Source organism: Zalophus californianus, chromosome 11 (genome assembly GCF_009762305.2).
Source record: "Zalophus californianus isolate mZalCal1 chromosome 11, mZalCal1.pri.v2, whole genome shotgun sequence".
NCBI lineage: Eukaryota > Metazoa > Chordata > Mammalia > Carnivora > Otariidae > Zalophus > Zalophus californianus.
Genome location: NC_045605.1, coordinates 70,002,233 through 70,022,149, shown reverse-complemented (window position 1 = coordinate 70,022,149; position 19,917 = coordinate 70,002,233). Strand labels below are relative to the sequence as shown.

The window sequence follows — 19,917 nt, the reverse complement described above, 5'->3', positions numbered from 1 at the left end:
TAACTCTCAAGCTCCAAGGAGCCTTCATAAGTTTGTAAAGATCCTTCATAAAAGCAGCCATGGAGCCAAGTCAGGACCACCTGGAGGCCTCTCAGATCTCCTGTATCCTCTACAAACCAGGGTAGATGGGTGAGCCACAGCTCAGGGATGCCTTGTGACTTAGCTCCCTCCTCCAGGGAGCCCCTTAGAATCATCTAGGAATTAGATGTCATCTATCACCAGTCACCAAAAAGCTGCTGAATGACAGTCTAATTTGTGTTGCCCAGAAGATGGTAAGATCTTTGAAGGGGAGGGGCTGATAGGAACCTCAAATGCCATATGTCCTAAAATGAAGTATTATCTTCCCCCTCCCAAATCTATTTCTTCCTTAAAAGTTTTATTCTACTGAATGGCACCACCATCTATCTGGGTGCTCAGCTGATAAAGTTTCATTCATTCATTCATCCAACAAATATTTGCAGAACGTCTCAGTAACATACTAACTGCTAGGATCAAGCAATGAACAGCCCTCATGGAGCTCATCACCAAATAGGAAAAAGAGGCATTAATTATCATGTGATAATTGTAAATAAAGGTAAAGTTACAACTGTGATAAACCCCTGAAGGAGGTAAATGGTGTTTTAAAGCCTTACAAAATGGGATTTGACATAGTCGTGGAGGTCATGGAAGTGACAGCTGAGCTGCAAACTGAGAGATAAGTAGGAATTCAGTATGTGAAGACATGAAGGGAGAGTATCCTAAACAGAGCAAGAGCAAATGCAATGGCCAATGGTAGGAGGGAGTCTGACAAGCCCAAGGAACTGAGACGAGGCCAGCATGGCAGAAGGGAGGAAGGGGGATGCTGGGTAGGAGGACATAGGCGATGGTGGTAGGGTCGGACAAACAAGACCTTGTAGGATTTATTAAAGTGTTTGGTCTCTATCTTAAGATCAACAGGAAGCAGCTGAAATATTTTCAAGGAGGGAAAGGACATGAACAAGTTGTGTTTCGAAAGGCACTCTGGCTGCTGTGTAGTGAGCCAGCATGAGTGCAGCTGGACGAGTTAGGAGGCTCCTGTGGTACTCTACAGGAAAGACGAAAATGGTGTCTTGAACCAGAGTGATTCTAGTGGAGACGGACAGACAGAAGTGATGAATTTCAGAGATATTTACAAGAGAACATCAACCAGCCTTGGTGAGGGATTGGACGGGCTCCAAGGGAGACGGGTGCTGAGGAGGACTGACAGTGCTCTCTGATGTATGCAGCTGCATAGATGGAGCTGGTCAAGGAGACCTGACATACCTGAAAAGGACCACATAGGAAAAGGATAGTGCGGGAAAAGAACACGGAAATTCTGTTTTGGACATGCTGAGTTTGAGAGTCCCTTTGACTTTTTCATCTCCCTCACTTCCTGCAACTGAGAGGAGACCTCCTCTCCACCTTATCTTAATTAAGGTCCTTGTCATTAACACAATCTTGAGGCTCTCATGAAATATCACCTCCTCAAAGAGGCCCTCTCTGACCACTCAATCTAAAGTACCCTTATGCTACTACTCTCTATTTCAGTCACTTGTGGGGTTTTGTTTTCCTTTCTAAAAATGGATAATAATTTCTTGCACTTTGAATCATAGAGATAAATATGGACATATAGGTCTATGTCCTAGCTCTGTTTGCTAAGAGGGAATGACACACCAAAAGCAAAGAGCACATATTGTCCCAGATTTTGGTTTCTAAATACCATTCTCCACTAAAAGGATCCAGGGCTTCTTGGAGAAATGGCTAGTTCCAGGGCCAGAAACTTCCTGTTATCTCTCAAGATCCAGATCAAGAGTTTTCACCTCTGGGAAGGCCTCTCTGATTGCCCCAGTAAGAGAGGAACTTCCTGTTCTGATACGACAAGAAGTCCTGTACCTACTGGGATCATGTCCCACAAACAGGCGTGTCACTTATTGTTCACAAGCCACGTGGTGTGACTGCAGCTGGAGGACCAGGACATGCCCTGCTCACATGTATTCCCTGTGCCTTGCCCAGATCCTGGCACACCACAGGGTCTCAATTAATATGTGTGGTGTGAAAAAATGAAAAATAGTAATTGAACTTTCTGTATCTTCTGAGAGATCTCTCTGACTTCATTATCCTCAAAACTACAGAGAGTGAGAGAAATTCATTCTTCCCCTATTTTACATACAGGCCTTCTCTGAGGCCCAGAGAAAGTAAGATAACACAGTATACCCAGAGGCTGAGCTAGAGCTGGGGTCCAGGTCTGTTGCCAATCAGTCCGGTGTCCTTCCCCAGAAGGGGAGTGGGACGAAAATGAAGGATATGCCATTCATGGTTCCCCTATTCTATGTCAGATACTACACTTCAGTAAATTTTCTAGGAACCCCATTTTACAGACCAGGAAACTGAGGCTCCAAATCAGATCTGTCTGACTACAAAGCCCACGCTCTGTTCTCTGCACATGGCTGGAATGTACAGCCCTCCCCTGACCCTTCATCAGGGGCAGTGAGACCACCTGAGTCCATCATTCTGTCTCTCAACCATGTCCTTTAAACCAGCACCACACACAGGCCCACAGTGCAGCCCACACTCCCAGACCACAGGCTGCATTTTACATGGTTTCCAAGCCCAGGATATTTGGGTTGTAAGACAAAACCTCCATTTCTCCAGCAGAAAGTGAACACTACACACAATTACCCGGCCTAACTGCTGATGCCTACAGACACTGCATCATGCCGAATAGGGTCTGGTCTGTCCAGAGACATTCTCAGTGGATCCTGGACTCCCCCAGAGCTTGGCACCAAGGGGACCCTGGAACGGGGGGAGGGAGGAGCTCTCTGGATCACAGAGTCTGGGTGGAGGCTCCATTCCCAGGACAGAGATTGATCCAGGGAGAAGTGAAACCACAGAAGCCCACGGCTGCCCACCCCAAGAAGTGAGGGTGATCCCTGCCAAATCCAAGAGACCTCCCCACCCCACCCCTGCTTCCCACAGAGTGGCAGTCTCCGTTTTGAGACTGGTAAGGCTGAGGATGCTGATGTTCAAGTCCTGGGGCCAGAAACATCAAGCCCTTAGCCCTTCCCCTTTTATCCCAAAGGGGTCGATTTTCCTGTTTTCAAAGCTTTAGAACCGGAGGAGTGATCCACACACATTCACTACAGACTCTGAGGGCAGACAGACCTGGGATGGAATCCTGGCCAGCTCTCACTTAACCTCACTGTGCTTCAGTTGCCTTATCTTTAAAACAGGAGTGCCTGTCTCACAGCGTTGTTCCAGAGGTTTCATGAAACAAAAGATGCAAAGAACATAACAAGGGGCTGGCCTTTAGCAGGTACTAAATAAATGGGAGTAACCGTGAGTAAGCCTTCCCCCCAGCCACTCTTGACTGTTGGGCCCGACACACTCTTGCTGGATTTTAAACCTGTTCTCATTTGGTTTAGCTACAAGTCCTGGGAACACCCCAAATCCTCAGCGGAGATACAATCAAATCTGTCTTACCTTTTTGAGATGACATTATTTACCCCTCACCTATACCAACCCCCCAGCACATCACCCAGTACCAGGTATTTCCCAGGACCTCAGGCCAATGACTCCTCCTTTCCACTTTGTAACCAAATGCTTTAGGGAGGTTAACAGCCATCAGTGTGTGTGAAGGCGCTGGGGGGGTGGGGTGACTTAATGCATACTGAGAAGCAGAATCCCAGTACAGTGCCTGAAAGCCCACCATTACAGTCCTTCTAATCATTCTTTAGTGCTAAACGCTGCCCCCCACTGCTCCCCTTGCCAAACATTAATAGCCTTGGACAGGGCAAAATAATCAGTCTTGGAATCAACTAGTTAGAAGTCTCACCAACTTTCAATGCAGCCAGAGCCCTGCCCTGCATTCAGAGGCCCCTGGTGACTGACATCTCTTATAGGTAAGAGGTGACAAATGACGCTTTAACCACTTGGCAGACTTGAAACCCCCTCACTGGGAAGGAGAAAAAAGTGAGCATTTGTCTATGACCTCACAGGTCCAGGGCAGAAAAGCTTCAGTGTATGTCCCTCCACATTCCAGAGCCCAGACTCCTCATCCCGAGCTCTGGGTCCAGAAGAGCCATGCTGATCAGAGACCATGTGGTCCACACTGTGGGGGGCAGAGCTCAAGTCCAAGAGACACAGACCTCCCAGCAGAGCCCTGGGCCTAGACAGGGTCACATGAAGAAGGGGTGGCCATGGGGCCAGGGCCAGGCTTAGGGCAGGGGTCAAACTCCTTCAGGCATCCAGACACTCACGCTTTTGAGACAGGGAAGAACTGGCAGCTGAAGTCCTCAGAGCAAGGGGCATTTATCAATGGCCCAATTCATTCTTAACAATCCCCATTGTCTGAGCCAGCACAGAGATGGTCATTATCTCCCAGAGCCACTAGAAAGAATAGCCCCAGGACAGAGTCATGAATCCGAGTCCAAAGATACAGAAGCCAAAATTAAGACATGGTTTGGAAACCATGTGAAATATCTGAAATTGGAGACGTCCCCCCAAATCCAGGCAACACACTTCCCATCCTCACAGGCAAATAGAAGGCTTAATTGCTGGTTATTCATTTATTTATTCTGATCTCTTTCTACAAAGAATGTGGGAGTTTACATTTAAAGATGTGTATACTATGTAGTTGTTAAAGCAGAAATTAAAAGTGAAGCCAGGGTTCCAATGAACACAATTACTACACTGGAGCAATAGGATAGACAAAGAGCTTCCTGGCAGCTAGAGCAGGAAGAGAAACCCCCAGGTTCGGTCATGAGCTCAGGAGTCACAGAGACCTGCAGAAATCCCTTGAGTACCCTCCACCTCAGTTTCCTTGTCAGGAAAAAAAAAATGGGACTATTAACCTAAGAAAGAAAGTTGTTGTGAAAAGTAAATGAAATAAAGCATATACTAAAGATTCCATCAATGTTTCTATTACCATTATTACACATGTCATTATTACTATTATTCTGATGTCTGACTTCTCCTCTTTAAACTGGAACTATGTGAACTTAGTGGGGTTGTCCTGATGCTCTATGATTCCACATGGTTGCTCTGAAGTTCTGACTGGCAGGTATATGTATTTGATTAAGAGGGGGAAAAAAGGAAATAGACCAGGACTGAGTCACCATGAGTCCTCCAGTTTTCCAGTCTTGTCTTGAGTCCTGTGGTGGCTGGGGCCCCTACAAAGGGGAAGGCTGGGGAAGGTATGCAGACTTCCTTCACTCTGCAAGAGGGCTGCCAGGCTGACTTCAGCCCGCCCTTACTGAACCATCCTCAGGGGTCAGGCTGAGGACCAGGGCAGGGGAGAATAGATCCCTGCACCCCACTCAGGAAATGGCTGAAGATCATCTCTCCCCTGCATATAAGGAGACTTGGTAGGGTGAGAGCTCAGGCACTCCTTGGACTAAACCATAAACACTAAGTAAGGTAAAGTCCATGTCATCTGAAGGATGCACGTCTGGGCATCCCCACTGAGATCAGGGAGAACAAGATTCTGTCAAGGAAAGAGATAACCACTGGGGGAAGGGAGAGGAACAAAGCCAAAGCCAGCTCTTTTAGGCTAGCTGAGATGGGAGACTCAAAACAGGGCTGACTAAAACCAAAGGGAAAGATTCAGTCCAGCTCAACTCACTGTCCCTCCCTGTCAAATGACTGCATGGCCCCAGCCCACAGAAGGCTCATGGTTTTTCCACAGCAGGGAGAATCCAGAGTGCAAACTAGAGCCTAGAGCAAATGACAGATGCCTTGCTCTGCCTCAGCCTGCAAGTCTGACCTTTTCATTTGTAAGAGGGTAAAATCTGCTTCTTCTAAGTCCAGACCCTTAAGCCCCAGTCTACATGGACAGCCTTTGTGCTAGAACAAATGGGAAATCCCAAAGGCACTGTGTTATCATTTTCCCTGAACCCACAGCCAAAGTCCCTAACTTAAGATAGTCCCTACTCTGGCCAGTTTCTTGGACTCATTGGCCAAGGTACCATATGTAGGCTAAAGGGGACCCAAAAAGGGGGTCTGGAGGCTGAGGGTACAGTAAGCCAGGGGGGCATGTTTGTGCATATGCATATTCTACACTTGTAGGTACGTGTTGCATACATGTCACTGTCCACAGGTGTACGTGTTGAAAGTATGTGAGTGTCTGCATGGATGTCCTGACTGGAAGTGCATGCAAGACTAGCCTGTGTGGGTAGGAATGTGTGTACTCATGAGCAGCTGTGAGGATGTGGGTGTGAGTGCCCTATCAGCGTTTGTGAGTGCACACGACTGTGTGGTCTGCCCACCTGCTCTCACTGTCCTGCCTCTTCTGCCATGACAGTGGGTCCCCCAAGCTGTCTCCTCACCCTGGCCGGCCAGCTGGGTCCCTCAGAGCCCCATCTACTCCAGTGCTGGCCAAAGACTCTGAGCTCCCGCCCTGCTTACAGCCGTGAAAAACCAAAGCCACCGAATGACCCACAGAGAAGACACCCCAGCTGGGGACAAGCCAGTCACCCTAGAAAGTCGGACTTCAGATAACTCTATCCTTACTCTGTCTTCATGGGCTCACGCACACACATCCATCCGTACCCCCCCCAACCCCATGTGCACTCTCTCAGCCCACCTGCAGCCTTCCTACCCCACACACGAATGTAATTCCAGGAAAGAGACACACGTGCCACCTGCGGGCACACTCCAGGCCCACCTACCTGTACGTTCCCCCACACACGGACATGCTCTGTCACTCGTACTCCTCCTCTGGGACACATGCTAGAAAGTTCCACAGGCTAACACTCCCTCCCACGGCCCACTGCCACTCCTACACCTACCATCCAAAGAGTGGCAAGCACGCTGGGTCCCCCACTAGGCCGTCCGACCATCAGGGCCCCAGATCAGCCGGCCCAGGGGGTCTACTCACTGCGAGGGAGCGGGGCGGCGAGCCGGGTGCGCGCGGCGGCCAGCCGTAGCAGGGGCGCAGCTGGGGCTCCAGAGGCCGGGCCAGCCGAGGGGCCGCCCGCCGCCCCGCGCCCCCGCCCCGTGCGGCCCCAGCCCGCCCACTCCCCGGCGGCGGCCGCAGGACCTTCCACGACAGCGCGCCCCCTGCCAAGCCTCTGTCCCGCCACCGCCGCCGGGAGTCTCCGCCGGGCTGCAAAGCTATTTTGGTGCCCCCAGCAGTGGAGACATCGCGCTCTCTTCTGTGGGGAGCGCTGGAATGGGGCCGCGGTCAGGCTTAATTAGAGACCTGGCTCACCCCGGGGGATTGCGGGAGTCAGGGCTGGGAAGCACCCCGGAGCCGACGAGGCAGGGGTGCCCACGTGTGCCCCTCATGCCAACATCTGGAGAGGGGAAGGGAAGGAGCGGCGAGCGCTTCCCTTGGAGCTGAAACAAAACAAGGAGGGGTTTGGGTGCGGTTCACAGGCTCTGCGGAGGGAGCCGCCAAAATTTGAGCAGTCCCCAAAAGCCTGGAATGTGCCTGGGTTCATTCACCACAGGTGCTTCCCTTTGGAATCTAAGTCACCCATATAAGATCACCGACCTCCAGACCACCGACCTGCCAAAAATGACAGAGGGTGTTTGTTGAGACTCCTTTTAACTTGGGACACATCAAACTTCCCTCTGGATGGCTTTGTGTCAGATGGCTAAGTCTAGAAAAGAAGGCTGATTCCTACCCAAAAGCTCAGGAATGTTGCATTCCTGAATTGGAAGGAAGCTGCAAGGTCATTCCAACCAAGTCCCTCCACCCTGCCAGGAATCCAATGGGGCCTGAAGGGCCTCTACCCTCTCTGGGGGATCACTAACGTAAGTCAGCCCCTAGCCTCCCTTGGGCCCCGTTCCTAAGCTTGCACCCTCCAGTTGGCAGGAAGTTCTCCTTGGCATCTAACCTAAATCCCTCATATGTAAACTATCTCAGTATGCTCACAGCACACATTCAGAGGGAAAGAGGGCAGCTGCATCTCCATGACAGAATGACTGCTCCAAGGTGCCATCTCAGCCTCCTCTTCCTTGATGCTAATACCCTTGTTCCCTTTTTCAGGCCCGGGCTAACAAGGACAATTGCACCCTGACCCTGGACACATCACAGCTCCTCACATTAGCTCAACTGCCTCAGCTCTCTGGGAACCCCAGGCTCTGGGTGCCCAAGTCATTCAGATGAGCCAACATTGCCAGCAGCTTCCAACTATCCAGGGGAGCCTGATTCCACTCCCCAGTCCCTTGAGAGGAGCTTCAGTTCCTATCTCAACCACATCTGTCTCAGAGCCTGAGAACAGAACTGGGGGCCCAGCCACCTACATGGCTGGGCATTAACACCGGGGCCACAGCCTTCCTCAAATGGGCATGATTTGCAGAATCTTTTCTCTGCACCTGTTCCTGGTAGATGTGTTGTATAACAAAAATAGTCTGGGCTTTCTCCTCAAAGAGACCTGACTTTGCATCCTGCCTCTACTGCTTTCTAGCTGTGTGTCCTTAGACAAGTCACTTAACCTCTCTACGACTCAGTTTTCCCATGTTTACAAAGGGAATCATAATAATTCTGCCTAGCTCGGAGGGTGTAGGAAGTATGAGATGAGATCAGGAATGTAAAAGTACCTGGAAAGCCAAGATATTTTTTAGTATGCTAGTAATGGAATGAGGCTTAGATCATAAATAGGATAAATACTGGCAAAAAGCCTCAGAAATCTTTTATTTCCAGGACCAAATTTTGTGCCTGGGTTTTAGAGCAAGAGAGGAACAGACTTGGTTTGTTAGAGGTTCCTTTAGGGCATTTGTATGAATGTCCCCCACCCTGCATTCCCCAACACACACACACACACACACACACACACACACACACACACACACACACACACACACACACACACACACACACTTTCCCGGATACGTACGGCACAGTCCAGCCTCCTGGCCTCCTGTTGGCCCCATAGGCCCCAGCTGCCTCTACCCTCGCTGGCCACCTCTCCATTCCCAGGAAGCCGCCTCATGGCTCCAGTCTTGGCTGCAGCAACTCCAAATCTCCCTATGGAGGCCCCTGAAGGCAACTCCTCTCTCCTTGCCCATCCTTCTGGGCCATGGCTCCAGCAAGGCCTGCAGCTCAAGGCAAAGGTGGCAGAGGCCTTCTCCAAGGCAGTTCAGAATTGAGGCTGCCCGAGGGAGCTCAGAGCTGGAACATCACCCCCCTTGACCCCCTCCCCTCTGTCTGCCTGGCTTCCCAGGGCTGTCTTGTTTAATTCTTAATGGAAATTCCATCCCTAGCGCCGGCCTGGCTGGCTTACGGAGTCCAGGCTTGGGCCAACAGCAAACTCCACCCAGAGACAAGAGGCCTCCTGGCCACATAAACATAGATACACCATATACACATATGTGTATACACACACGAGCAGAGAGACTTGCCCAGAGACATTCACAAATTCAGAGATTCTCACCCAGATACAACCGTTCACAGAAAGATAATGGGCACTCTAATCACTAATACTTAGGGCACGGTACTAAATACTTTGCAGATAGCAACTTCCCTGATCCCCACAACAACCCTGGGTTGGTATTATCCCCAATGTACACATGAGGAAACTGAGGCACAGGGAGGCTTAATCACTGGTATAAGGCATCTAGTAACAATAGCCCAACCCATGAATACTAAGAACTGTCGAAGGGGTTTATGCCTTCATTTTGCCACCATGGTCACTTTTTGTGGAAGTTACTATTATCCCATTATACAGACAAGGAAAATGGAGGACAAATGGTTTAAATCACCTGCCTGTGGCCTCACAGCTTGTGAGATGCAGGGAGACTTTACACAGATACGTACAGGAACCCTCATAGATGAGCATGAAGACACACAGGCAAGGCGATACATGTCCACACGCGCCTGCGCACACACAGAGGAACAACTGTAGTTTCTTCTACCAAAAGAAGCCTCAGGAGTTGTCCGGAGCTGCCTCACGCAAAGGTCCCCTGTAGCCTGACTCATGTTCTTCTTCCCTTCCGGCTCCACCAACTTCACAAATCACTTTAGGAAGGGCAAGTTCAGACCTAAATGGAGGGAAGCTTTCAGGTTTACCGCTCAGTCAGTCAGGTCAGTAGTCAGCCCTCCGTCCTCAGCTCCAAATCTGATTTGCCTAGCATCCGCTACAAGGTCAGTGGAAGAAGGCGCAGGTGCACTTTGCAGAAGGGATCTGTAGGGAGTACCTTAGAGACTCTGGGCACTGTGGAGGAGCTGACCTGGGAGGGCTCCCAGCCTCCAGGACCAGATGAGGTGGACAAGCCCCGGAGGTGGGGTACAGCACGAGAGCCTCAAGCAGAACAGAGCATGCGTTGCCAGAGAGAGCTGGAGCCACATTACAGACATGGCAAGACTTTGGTGGCAGGGGGAATGGAGGAGAAGACAGGGCAGGACCAGAGCCGAGGGAGTTAAGAGAACAGGCCTGCAGAAGGACAGAAGAATTTGGCATCTGAGAACGTGTCCACTGCTTAAAGCTTCCACGCTAAGCTGGACATCCCCAAGCAGAGGCTATGCTGGCCCTGGGCCTCCTCCCAAGCAGCCCCACCAGAGAACACCCAGGAAGGTCTTTCATAATCAGGCTCATCTCCATTGTCTCTTGTTGTTTCTCGCCCCCTTCCCCATCCAGAATCCCCTGTGTGTGCCGTCACAAGCCCATTCACACTGTAGTCTGAGGAGAGCTCAGCAGGGCAGTCCCATGGGGCATCTGGATTGGAAAAGGTTTTTAGGAGAGAGGAATGCTAAACCCCCACAAATGAGCCTGGCATCACATTGTCAGGCAAGGGCTCTAAGAGGTGAAGACATCCTGAGTCAGCGAATTTGCATTTCTAAAAACTTCAGATGCTACCCATTTGGGTGCCACGCTATGAGAACTCCTGCTTTATAGAATAAGAGAAAGTCAGAGGTCATTCCAGCTCAAAAGTAAATGTGCAACCTAACTTCAGAGTACAAATGGATCCTTCTGCAAGGTCCCTAAAGAAAGAATTCACATCCCAGGAGTCATTTGCACTTTCTGCTCCCCAACCTCCATCTTCCCAGCTTCTGTGCAGGCCCTGCTGTCCCTTACTACATCTCCTGTGGGCTCCCCGATGGTCCCTCTGCCTCGGCACTTCCCAAGTGAGAGAGGACATCCCCCACTCTGTGCTCTAACGGCTCAGAGAGGGTTATCAAGATGAAGGACGTGCACAGAAATAACTGCCAACCAGGCAGGCTCTCGGTCCTGGGGCTGGAGATACCAGATGACAACGTCGTGATGACAGCAGCAGGAAGGCCAGGGCACCCAGAGAGATGAGAGCTGGGCAAGGGTCCCAGGACCCACAGCTGCCCCCTCATGTCCTGCAGCCCCTATCTCCATCCCCGAGGTGTGCACACCACAATGGTGCCCTGCCTCCGGGTGTAATGGCACAACAGGGCACTCCGGGAGAACAGGGAGAGGTGAACCTGGACTTAGAGTCCCAGACAGGCTGCTGTGGGCATACCATTGACTCACTTGGCCCATCGAACTCCCCAGGATTTCTTCTGCAACGCTCTCAAAGGGAAAACTTCCCCCAACTTCCAGAGCCAGTGTGAGAATTTGTAATATAATTAGAACGAGGCAGTGTAATGGCCAGAAAGGTCCTCAGAGATCTCTGGATGCAGGGGTTCGGAAATTGCATTATCCACCAGAATCACCTTGGGGGGGAGGGATGCAGATGCCCAGGGCTCCTTCAGAGGTTCTGATTCTGTCAGCCAGTGAAGAGCTGGAGCCCCCGGTGCACCTACCTCTCTTTCCCAACTCCCTGTTCAGTGACTTCACTTTGCTAGCTTGAAACTGGCTCTGGTGGGAATGTTTGTTTACACCACAGAAATTGGGCAAACATTACAAATCGGGGTGTTTTGTTTTGTTATACTTCGCTTTGCTTTGTTTTAGACAGTCTGTTGTGGACCATTTATTAGCACACCACGGAGCATGTGGATCTCTATTTTCAAGCACCCCAAGGAATTGTGATGCAGGCCCATTTTTGAGAAAGAAACACTGATCCAGTAGTGAGGTTCTAACCCAAACACATCATTGTACAGATAGGGAAACTGAGGCCCTGTGAAGGGAAGAATCTTGGTCACCATCACTGTGGTTGGCCCCTTGTGGGGTCACAGCTGCTCAGTTCAGGGTGGTGGGGGCTTAGGGCAGCCCTATCTGTTTTCTAGACCTCTTCCTGTGGCCTTTCCACCAACACCTGCAATGGCTTACTGGTTAAGAGAGAGAAGGCAGGAAGGTTCTGCCCTTCATGGATCAATTATAATACCTCTTAGCAGCATCTGGAATTTAAATAGGCTGGACTAGAGGTTATTCATGGCCAGAACACTGGACTGGAGTGCCCTGGACAAAAGGCACATGAATTCCAGGCACGGAGGGCCCCAGTGTTGCCCTGCCCTTCCTAAGCCTGAATTGTTCAGCCCTTCATTGAATTTAGAGAGATTCCCAACCATCCTCCCCACATATTCCCTGCCTTAAAGTAAAAAGCTATTTTCCATTACTCCCAACCAAAACCACCTTCAGAAATACATCCACAGAGCAAGTTAATAGAAATAAGAACCCAAGACCCCCACCCCTTTGTCTTGCCCCTATGTCCAGCTCTCAGATGGGCTGCAAAAGAATGAATGAGCATGGAAACAAGCAATTCCCCTGGGCAGTGGTTTTTCCAAGATGATCCCAAGCAACAGCATCAGTGACCCTGGGCTTGTATAGGAAATGCAAATTCTTAGGTCTCCCCTCAGAACTGCTGAATCAGAAACTCTGGGGCTAGGGTCCAACAAGCAATGGCTTCACAAACCTTCCAGGTGATACCAATGTCCCCTAAACTTCGAAGACTGCCATTCTAGTAGGAGGGGCTGTAGTTTCTGCCTCCCTGACAACGAATCAAAGGTTGTTTGGCCCAGGAGGAAAGTTCATCTGGGTGCCAAGACCAGCACCAGCGGTGTGCCCAGTCACACTCCTTCCTGGCCAGCCTCCTTAGTCCCATGCTCCTGGGAATTTTGGACATCAGAGCTACAACCATGCATCTTGAGCTAAGACAGAGGCCCTCTTTCCAAAGTCTAAGGGGCCAACATCTTTCCAAAACCAGCAGGACAAGCTCATCAGAGATACAGCAGAGAAATTTCCTGTCACTGTCTTGGTGTCTGATTGAGGGAATGACTCAGTGGACATTGCCTGGCTGTTTGGATTCTCTGAAGCTTGCTCTGGCTGGCCTGGGGACAGCTTCAGGAATCCTTCTAGAAAGAAGCCTGCCAAGGACCTGGCTCTAGAAGCCACTTCAGCCTCTCCAGTGTGAGTCCACTATTTTCTCTGCTTCTTGTGCTCCCAGGTTCAGGAAGAAGATGAGATTTGAGGGTAATTTAAAAAGTGAGGTCTTGGGGCACTTGGGTGGCTGAGTCAGTTGAGTGTACGACTTGATCTCAGCTCAGATATTGATCTCAGGGTTGTGAGTTCAAGCCCCACATTGGGCTCCATGCCAAAAAAAAAAAAAAAAAAAAGTGAGGCCTTGGGAAGAGGGACAAAATAATAATAAAAAGAACTACTGTTATATGAACAGGCATTAATTTCTTCCTGTATATCATGGTTTACCTTGTTTATGTCTCACCGTGATCTAATGATATAGTTATTACTATACCCACTTTAGAGGTGAGAAAACAGGGACTAAGAAAGATTAAGTAGCTCTCCTAAGATCACATAGCCAGGGAGTGAAAGATCAAAGATTCAAACCCAACCTGGGTTTGACTGACTCTAGACCCTACAAGTTTCACAAGGTACAACACAAGAATACAGGTGCAGAGGTTCACCCAGGGCAGGGGAAGGATACCTGCTGCTGCTGAGACAGATGGCCAGGGGCTAGCTCAGATAGGATGGGAAAGGAGAGCGGGAGGGTCCTTTTCTAAAGTGGGAGACCAACATAGGGACAGGGCCTTGAGGAGTCAAGGAAGAAACAGCCCAGCTCCCCTGGGAAGCAGGGAAAGTAGCAAATTAGGAATGACAATCATGGCCACGCTGGAGTTGAAAAACATACATTTGAAATGAAGCTAGGGGTGCCTGGGTGGCTCAGTCTTTGGGCATCTGCCTTCGGCTCAGGTCATGGTCCCAGGGTCCTGGGATCGAGCCCCATATTAGGCTCTCTGCTCGGCGGGAAGCCTGATTCTTCCTCTCCCACTCCCCCTGTTTGTGTTCCCTCTCTCACTGTGTCTCTCTCTGTCAAATAAATAAAATCTTTCAAAAAAAAAAGAAAGAAAGAACTGAAGCCAGAGAGAGCAATTACACAAGCCAGAACTCAGTAACTCTAGATCTGAGTTTGGAGATAAGAGCTGAGAGGTGTCCTAAATGGGGACTGCAAGGAGCTTACCATCTGTGGGGAGAAGGGGAAATGGCTGGGACCCTGCCTCACTATGGTTGGGGGATGTCCTAAGTAAGGCCCTGTGTGGTGCTTCTCTGAAGAATTTTGCTCCCAGCCCTGGAAGAACATGGCCCAGATTCCCAGACAGAACAGGGTCTGTCAATAGATATGGTCAGGGGAGAAGAACTTTCCCCACCCAGAGAGTGGAAGGCTCTGGAACTGGTTGTCAGTTGGAATCAAAGCAAGTCATTAAATGGTACCACCTCTATCCAGCTAATCAAAAGCAAATAAATCAAATCAAAAACAAAATAAAAGTCATCTTTTAATTCCTCTTAACTCATCATCCCCCTCCTCCAACATCCAGCTAGTCAGTATACCCTATCTGTTCTACTTCCATATTGAATCCATAACCATCTAGACTCCATTAACCACAAAGCAGTCAGAGTCATCCTTCAACAATGTAAATGAGATCACATCCTTTTGCACTTAGAATAAAAGTTCTAGACCCTTTACACTGGCTCACAAAACTCTACATGGTTCTTCTCTCCATTAGGGTCTCAGATCATACCATATTCCTGAGAGAGGTCTTCCCTGACCACCCAAACAAAAAGAAACTTCCCCTGTTATTCTCTCCTGTTAATACCATTTATCACTCTCTGAAATTTCCTTGTTTATTTATTTGTTTGATTATTACCTTTCTCACCCTCTGCTCCACAAGAACAGAGGCTCTATCTTCTAGTTCAGTGCCTGGCACATACAAGAAATTCCAGAAACTTCTGTGGAATGGTTCAAGCATGGTAGAACCCCATGTAGCAGAGCAGAGAAGTGGCAGAGATCATCCAGGAACCAGACGCTGAAATGATAAAGGAAGCTAGACAGAATACCTAGCCCCTAAAAGGAAGAGAACTTGGGTTTCCAAAATTTTTCCCTGAGAAGAGCATTTGCACCCCTGGTTTATGAGACCTAACAGCTTCCCTGTCCCGGAAGTTCCATGAGACAACTTTTTTTTTTTTACTTTTTAAATTGTTATTATTATGTTATGTTAATCGCCATACATTACATCATTAGTTTTTGATGTAGTGTTCCATGATTCATTGTTTGCATATAACACCCAGTGCTCCATTCAATACATGCCCTCTTTAATACCCACTACCAGGCCAACCCATCCCCCCAACCCCCCCTCCCCTCTAGAACCCTCAGTTTGTTTCTCAGAGTCCATAGTCTCTCATGGTTCGTCTCCCCCTCCTATTTCTCCCCCTTCATTTTTGCCTTCCTACTATCTTCTTCTTCTTCTTTCTTTTTTTTTAACATATAATGTATTATTTGTTTCAGAGGTACAGATCTGTGATTCATCAGTCTTACACAATTCATAACACTCACCATAGCATATACCCGCCCCAATGTCTATCACCCAGCCACCCCATCCCTCCCACCCCCCTCCACTCCAGCAACCCTCAGTTTGTTTCCTGAGATTAAGAATTCCTCATATCAGTGAGATCATATGATACATGTCTTTTTCTGATTGACTTATTTCGCTTAGCATAATACCCTCTAGTTCCATCCACATCATTGCAAATGGCAAGAGTTCATTTTTTGATGGCTGCATAATATTCCATTATATATATATATACCACATCTTCTTTATTTTTTTTTTTATTTCTCCTACGCTGGCTTGAGTTTTTGTTTCTTTTGCTTACACGTTAAAAAGTCCTAATTTATATATCCTCCCCATGTCTCCTTGGAGAATACAGCATCAAGAGACGGTCCAGCAGTTGGTGGGAAGAGCACAGCACAGGAGATAAGGATCCTAGCCTTATCTTTTGCCTCTGTGACCATAAGTAAGTGTCTTTCTTTCACTGGGTTGCCAAGTCTATAGCATCTGAGATCTGGTCTAAGAGTTCTCCCAGGTGTATCTGACAAGGACTCTGAGGCCATGAACTAAGGAAAGAGGTCATCATTCAGGCAGAATGAATATCCTGTTTATATTCACAGCCCCGGCAGGTACCAGAAGGGAAAAAAAACATCCACTCAGATGGGACTTGGAAGACAATTTAATGAAGGGCTATTTATGTCAGGGTTAAGAGTAAAACAACAGTTTTGAGGCACCCAGGTACTGACAAGTGGGGAAGCTGTTATCACCTCTAAGCCTAGAGAAACAGGGGGGAAAAAGCTTGCTGGTGTTCCAATATAACCATGGAACAGGCTGTACAGCCATGTAAGAGATCATCTCAAAACTACAACAACAAGCGAGGAAGGAATTCCCTAACCTCTCTCTTCTTCTGATCTCCAGCCAGTGCCTCCATTGACAGAATCCAACCAGAGAGGCCTGGTGGTGTGATCCGAGGACCAGCTCCTCAGGACACAGAGCAGGTAAAGAGATGGAGAAGCTGTAGGGGAGGGTGCCCAAGACAAATGGAAAATAACCAGAACCCAGAAAATAAACACAATCTACAAACGCTCTCAATCCCCACATCTTCCCTCTCATTTAAATCTCTCTATAGAAGCACTAAACAGTCCAGGAAGCCACTAAATTGCCATAATGGTCTTGACAGACCCAGATTTACAGCCTTTGTCTAAGAGCTTGCCAAAGACAGAGGCAAGAACTTTAGCTATGCTATCAAGCACAAGCAACAGCTGCCACAAAAGCTTCCAGAAAAAATATCACCAGTAAATGAAAACTCTGACAATCTGAATAACTGAAAAGCCTTAATGCCAACCTCCAGATACATTATTGAGGATGAATGGATAATTAGCCAGAAAGAAACCTTCTAATAGAAACCATACCTGGCCTAGGACTTTGTAGGGGGGAAAAAACCCAACTGGTCTACTTTAAATTCCCTGCAATTAATACCTACCTTTGGCTTAAAAGGTCTGGCCTCAAACACACCCATTCTACTTTGTTACAACAAACGTCCCCTAAGGCCCTAGGTAAAAAATAGTAGAAAAACTAATGGCCAAAGTACAAAAATCTTGGTAATGCAGAATGTTGGGTTTCAACATGGAACTAAGAATATTTCTAAAGGCGTGCAGAAACTCCAATCTTCACCCCATCTCACCAGGAAGTAACCAGAATGGTCATCGTCCCAATTCCCTCAAGAATGAGGAATGATCAAAGGACAGTGGAGATTGAAACCAGTAACCAAAGGGTTAATGGGACTGATCACAGTTTCAGACTAATAAGCTCAGCTGCAACTTTTTACCCAGAACTTTTCATTTGCCTTTAAATTTTCCTGACTCTCCTTGGGAGAGGCAGATTTGAGCCCTGCACTCCCATCTCCTCATTTGGCTGCTTCTCAAATAAACCCTTTCTTTGCTGCATTCTTGATGCCTCAGTGATTATCTTTGTTGTGCATCAGGCACACGAACTTGGGTTTGGTTATACACTCAGGTCATTCTGTCTATTTCTACAAGAAAATATTTTAAATATGCAACTCTACACCACCCCCCAAATTACATTTTCAAGTTATAAACTTTCTTCTTAGGATTTAAAGTAAAATGGAATGTATGTGTCTGTTACATTCTTTTAAAAATAAATTTAATTAAAAAAATAAAGAGTCTGACCTCAGACACACCCATTCTTCCCAGAGGGAAATTCTCCAGAACCCATCCATGCCCAAGCCCCATTAGAAAAGCTGGAAAGTGGGGAGAGGATAGGTTATAGTCCAGAAGATTAAGACCCTTCTAAGAGAAAGAACATTCCAAAAGAAAGAATGTGCCATTTCAGAACATAATGATCTCACTATTGCCAGATGAAGTTTAGTCCAGCAAACAATGAATGAAGACCAGCCCTGTGCCTGGCACTATGCACATCATTTGGGATACAAGTGATCAAGGCCATCTCTGACCTTGGGATGCTCACAGTATAATAGTAGAGAAAAAAAACAAATAAAGCATTCCCATACTAGGAAATAATTAATAAGAGAGATGTATCAAAATGTCTCACCATAATTGTGGATTTCTACTTTATATATTCTGAGGCTATGTTATTAGGAGCATATACATTTAGAATTCTTACATCCTGTCAGAAAATGTTAAATTTTGCTATTATAAGGACCTCATTATCTCTGTGATGCTTTTTGACTTAAAGTCAATTTTATTCAAAATTAATATAGCTACACTACCATTATTTTGGTTACTCTTTTCATGGTAAATTGTTCATTCTTACTTTTGCCCTTTCTATATTCCTACATTTTAGATACTTCTTATAAAGAACCTACAGTTGACTCTTTTTTAATCCAATCAATGTAAATAGAGGCGAGGGGGTTATGTGTTACTCAGATGGTTATCTGGGAGAAGAACTTCCCAAGAAAAGGAAACAGTCAAAGCAAAGACTCTAAGGCAAGCATGAATCTAATGTTTGAACAAGAGCAAGAGACTAGGGAAGTGGAGCAGAGTAAACAAGGGTGGGAAGGAGGAGCCTAGGACAAGATGAGAGCAGAGATAGAGAATAACTGGCACAATGCCCTTGAGTAGTGGAAAGGGAATAGGATCTATTGCACAAATGGAAGAAATGACTCTAGTTAGGAGCATGGAAGGTTCATCTATGGCAACTAGTGGGAGAAGAGTACCAGGAATCATATACCAGTGTATAGGAGTTTTGGTGGAGTCTATGGAGGGTCTCTTCTGATTGATGTCATTTTCTCAATGGAATAGGAAGCAAGGTCAGGAGCTGAGAATAAGGATGGTGGAGAAGGTGTTGGAATTTTGAGAAGGTGTGAAATAATGATCTAGGAGTATATGGGAGAGTGAATGGACTAAAGGCATGATTTCCTGGCAGGAAAAAAAAAAACAAAACTAATTAAGGCTCAGGCTCATGGATTCATGGATGTAAAATGAGGCAATCAGGGGCGCCTGGCTGGCTCAGTAGGTTAAGCGACTGCCTTCGGCTCAGGTCATGATCCTGGAGTCCCGGGATCGAGTCCCGCGTCGGGCTCCCTGCTCAGCGGGGAGTCTGCTTCTCCCTCTGACCCTCCCCCCCTCATGCTCTCATTCTCTCTCTCAAATAAATAAATAAAATCTTTAAAAAAAAATGAGGCAATCAATGAATATGGTTGTATGTTTTTCTCCAGGCATTGAAGGTCCTTAGTCCAGAGGCCAAGTTGCGGACATCTCCACCAAATTCTATTGAATGGTCATCTGGCCTCTCCTTAAACACCTCCAGTGACAGGGAGTCTATCACTTCCTGAGAAGCCCATTGTTACCATTAGACAGCTCTGACTGTTAGGAAGTGTGTCCTCATCTCTTCCTATTTGTTCCTCCTATATTTTAGCCTCTGTGTCTGTTTTTTATGTCACTCTGTCTCTCCTGTGTAGGTCATCCAGAAATTTGACAATATATCCAGCTGGCAAGACTGGGAAACCCAAGAACTCTCACACATGGCTGGCAGGAATGCAAAATGGTATATTGCCTATATCTAGCAAAATTAGATATGCATTTACTCTTTGACTCTACAATCCCACTTCTAGAAAAGATAAATAATAATGTATCACATTAGATTAAAATTGGATTAAAACGATCCCAGGTTGTGTCCATGCACACTCCCTCTAAGGAAATAGGAATATTTTGCAAAATTTAGCTCCAAAGCTGATTATTACAGCATTTTACACA

The 19,917-nt window shown here is 47.5% G+C and overlaps 1 protein-coding gene across 1 annotated transcript in view; it reads right to left on the bottom strand.

Annotated features, from left to right (window-relative positions):
• INSC (INSC spindle orientation adaptor protein) overlaps nucleotides 1-7,314 on the bottom strand; it is a 117,147-nt gene extending 109,833 nt beyond the window's left edge. The window contains exon 1 of the mRNA XM_027579772.1: nucleotides 7,205-7,314. The gene's annotated coding sequence lies outside the window, so the exon portion shown is untranslated. The remainder of the gene's footprint in view (nucleotides 1-7,204) is intronic.
• Between the last annotated feature and the right edge of the window lie 12,603 nt (nucleotides 7,315-19,917).